This window comes from Heterocephalus glaber, unplaced genomic scaffold, assembly GCF_053883595.1.
Source record: "Heterocephalus glaber isolate CG9 unplaced genomic scaffold, H.glaber_assembly_v1.0 deba00001553, whole genome shotgun sequence".
In the NCBI taxonomy this organism is placed as follows: domain Eukaryota; kingdom Metazoa; phylum Chordata; class Mammalia; order Rodentia; family Bathyergidae; genus Heterocephalus; species Heterocephalus glaber.
The window spans coordinates 3,017,101-3,021,834 of NW_028258344.1; the positions used below are offsets into that span (position 1 = coordinate 3,017,101).

General features: G+C 35.4%; 1 pseudogene; it reads right to left on the bottom strand.

Annotated features, from left to right (window-relative positions):
• Positions 1–779: 779 nt before the first annotated feature.
• On the bottom strand, positions 780–1,549 carry LOC101699777 (ELL-associated factor 2 pseudogene; annotated as a pseudogene).
• Positions 1,550–4,734: the final 3,185 nt, after the last annotated feature.

Here is a 4,734-nt window from a genome sequence, read left to right on the forward strand (position 1 = left end):
GAAGGAAGTGGGAGGGCTAGGGGAAAGGATAGAAGGGAATGGGATTAATATGAGAAAATGGAAAAATAGGAACAAAATCTTTGTAAATAGGGAGGACTGGAGGGGTTGAAGTGTGGGCTGGGCAAGGGTGAAAAATAAGAACCAAGAGAGACTATGTAAAGGTGCAAATTTCCAATGATGAATGTCATTATATTGTATACCTAAAATGTACCAATGATTAGAATGAATAATCAATAATGTAAAATAGGAAGAAAAGGTCCAAAGGGGTAGGGGTAGTGGGAGGGGCAGGGGAAAGGAAAGAAGGGAAAGGAAACATGCTGAGAAATGGAAAAAATGGAAATAAAGTATTTGTAAATAGGGAAGGGTGGAGGGGGTGAAGGGAGGGCTAGGAATGGGGAAAAAATAAGAACCAAGATGCATTATGTAAAGGTACAATTCCCAGTGAGAAATGTAATTGTGTTGTATACCTGCAATGTACCAATAAAAGAATTTAATAATATAAAAAAAGAACCAAGATACTCATGCAATGGTACAAGATCCCAATGATGAATGTAACTGTATTTTATACCTAAAATGTACCAATAAACTTAATGGAAAAAAAAAGATTAAATGAAGATAACACATCATCCTGTACTCAATAAAAAGTTTAAAAGTTTCAATCAAATTTAATTTCTTTTATCATTAAAAGTATCATATTTTTCTTACTCTTTAGGAGTCTTTATTTTAATACAAAATAAACACATCCCTTGTAAAAGTTATATTTATAGGTAAATATCTCTTCAGTCATCACTATTACTTCCTGAGTCACTCATCTGCAAATCATTACACAGAATATTCATCAGAAAGCCACTATTGTCATGAAATCGCTCATGACCTGCATCAATATCAGAAATCCTGTACTCTGGTAGGGCAGATATCGTAGAATATCCTGAGATACAATTCCCTGGCTTAGAAGGAGACCTGTCCTCTTCATCATCTGATTCACTAGAACTATCTTCACTACTTGATGATGATGAACTTGTGGAATCTGATGAATTATCACAACTACTCCTCTGGTCCATTAGACTCGCTTCTGCCTTTAGTTCTTTTTCAATATCATCTGTTAGTGATGTTGGGGGTATCTTGTTTTTAGATGGAGAATGCTTTATAAGATGGGAGTCCTAGTTGAATTTCACATTTGTTGCTGCTGTTGTTCAACATGATGGTGAATTTTACTGCTGCCTTCAACTCTTGTTTTTTTTTTACAGTGATGTTGTTGCTTAGTTTTTCTAGTCAACATTCTCCAGTATCACTGTTAATAATCAAAATGCATTCTTTTAAATAAGGCTTCTTTGAACCTTTGAAAAAGGTTACCAGTGTAGTTGAATCTTCTATATTTGGCAGAGTTATTGTCACCTGTTCACCTGTCACCTGTGCCAGCATCAAGGTGTCCTTCACAAGAAGGGTCAATAGAAGCAGGTTTGAAGTTATAGCGTACAATGTGGAAGGCATAGCGCGGCTGCTTCTTGAAACTCTCGCCTAACTTGAAGACTCGCTCTTGACAGCCCAAGTGCGCAAGTCATTCATCACTCTCCTCCTGCTCCAACTTTGCCTTCGCCACTGTCTTCCACTTCAGCCTCAAGCACCTGTTTGTTGGGAAATCTATCTTCTTGTCTGTAGGCATTATCTTATTTTTTCTGAAATATTAATTTAACTATCTTTAGTCTTTATTCAGTTTTATTGCTATTTATTCGAATTTTATTCTTCTAAAATGAGTTTTGCACATTTTAATTTTAGGTTTTAATATGTGTTTTTGTACAAGCCAATGGTAGCAATTTCATAAGGGCTTTTGGCTGTGACATAGGAAACAGATGCTGTCTATGGGTTCTAGATTGTTTTCTGGAACTCCAAAATAACTCTCTTAGAACAGCTTTGTTTTGGTCTGTTAACTTTATTGATAAAATATTTAAGGTCCACTCTAATACATAGTTACAGACTTTTCTTCTAACAGTTTCAGAATGGGCTTGGAGATACTGAAATGGTCTTGCCAGAGCCCACAGTGTAGACATGCTCTGACCCTTGCTTCTGATCTGATCTTCTGAGTAAGAATGAATTCATGTCTTCCATTACCAAGCTCACTAATCATGAGTTTATATTGTGATTGTAGGCAAATGTTAAAAAGATGATACAACTCCACTGAGATAGTAATTTATTCCCATTAAATGAAACTGCAATGGATAAAATATCCAGTGTTGGTAAGGATGTGGAGAAGTCAGAAGAACCCTTGTACTATTGGTGGGAATATAAATTTTTGAATCCATGATACAAAATGAGATGGAGAGTTCTCAATTAAAAATAGAGTTATCATATTATTGAGAAATTTCACTTCTGGGTGAATTTGAACAAACTAAGACAAATAGACAAACAAAATGTATTGGATACACACACTGGAATATTATTACTCAGCCATTAAAATGAAAGAAATTCTGACATATATTACAACTTCAATGAACCTGGAGGATATTATGTTAAGTGAAACAGGGAAGTCATAAAAAGACAAATACTACATGATTCCATTTACTTTAGGTACTGGGAGTATTCACACTCATAGACATATGAAGTAGAATGTTAGCTACCAAGGGCTGGTGATGGGTGGGTAGAAGAAATGGGGATTTTGTTTACTGGGTACAGGGTTTCAATTTTGCAAGAAGTAAAACATGGTGATGAGTGCACAACAATGTGAATATATTTAACACTGTTAAACTGTATTTTTAAAATGGGTGACAAATATTATGTATTGTATATTTTTCCACAATTAAAAAAGATGAATTAGGAGATAAATGTAAGTTCTTAATATGTTTTTTCTGCCCCCAGTAGATCAATTTTAGTCACCTCACTCTGCAGACAGTTGACTTTAGGGTGAGCAACAAGCAGACAATTACAGGCACAGAAGCACTGCTCAGCTCCTCCCTCTAGGGAAAGCCACAAGGTCCACCAGGGAGTGTGTCAGCCACTCCAGGACCCATGTCAACTGTACCCCTTTGCTGAGGTGACGCCCTTCCAGGGCATCCTGCAGCAGTGACCAAGAGTTACACAGATGTAAATGCTCAGCTCTCTTCATCCTGCTGTGGGACTCCTGATGGTCAGCCAGACTGGTCACTGTTTCAGATGCTCTATGTGGGTGGCCAGCACTTCACAGGGTCTACTTTATAGTCTACTTCTTTATCTGTCCACATATATTTCTGTCTTCCTCCTTTTCACAGATGTGAATTCCTAATAAAGATTTTGTACCCAAGCTCCCTTTCAACAGCTGAGTCTGGAAGACCCAACTTGCAACATAGATTGAGATACTCTCAAGATTAATGAACTAGATTCCTTCATTTCTACACAAGAGTGAACTAGTTTTTAAGTTACTTAGTAAGATGATAAAGATTATTCCATTTTAAGAATAAAGTAACTTAGAACTCTGAGTAGGCAAATTAAGGCCTTTCCTGATGAAGACACACACACACACACACACACACACACACGAACCAAGAGAATATTAAAATTATGCCACAAAATAAGTAGAAACTTTTGCTCAGTGATGGTTGCAGTATTTGTAATTCAGGTAAATTTATTTCTTTTTAAGCAATTGTGGTGAGGCATTAATATTTGTTTGCTTGTTCCAGGAGAATCTTCCTTCATTGTAACTGTAGACAGTGATCTACGGGCCAAAAGAAAAAAGACAATTCACAGATTAATCTGTTAGCAATCTAACTCACAGTTTTAGCGAAGGGAGAATAAATTGGCAAAATGGCCCAAAAATGCCAAAGTGGGAGCTACAGGTAACTGAGTAGTTTCTCTTTAAATATAGCTACATGCTTTTTAGGAGTTACAGCCCTATCTGCGATACTTCTGTGTCCCTCTGGGAACACCCTTAGAATCTTGAGATTTTTATGAGAAATTCCAAGCATCTGAGGAATCTCTCCCAACTTGTTAATGTGAAAATTAGTCAAATACAAATTGACCTGGGTATTTAAAAATTGGTCTCTGCTAATGTGAAAAAAATGACAACCTATGAATTTTGAACTTGTGTTTACACACAAAAGAGAATTAAACAAGTTATCATATAATTTCATTCCTACCTTATTTTGACTCAATTATCCATCTATTATAGGCACCTATACAATATTATTCCACATATAGAATATTTATAAATATAAATATATCTAAAATCCTCAAAACATAGTCAGAAATCAGTTGTTTTTGATCATGGAGGAACAAAAAGATGTAGAAAACAAGCTTATTTGTAAAGCCAAATTAATTATATTTCCATTTGGCCTTTGAATGAGATTAAAAAATAACTCCCTCAGGTTTTTCTAGACTGTGATAATGACAGCTAATATTTATTGTGCTTTACCAGGATTATCTTAGTTTTTTTCTCAAAACCATCCTGCAGAAAAAGAATTATTTTAATACCTATTTTATGATTGGGAGAGACAGCTTAGAGGAATTAAACAACTCACATCAAATTACCACAACAAAGACATGAAAGAAACCAGGAGGGCTGTAGGTGTCTTCTGCACTGTAGGAGCTCATAACCACCTTGCATATGAATGTAACCAGCCTGTTGAGTTGTTTAATTTTTGTTCATATTGCATGATTTGATAGTTTAATTACATGTTCTTAATTGTGGAATTATTTTGAACTGACAGACTAATTAGAAAACTATGAAACAAATGTACTTTCTATTCATATTTTTCTATTAAAATA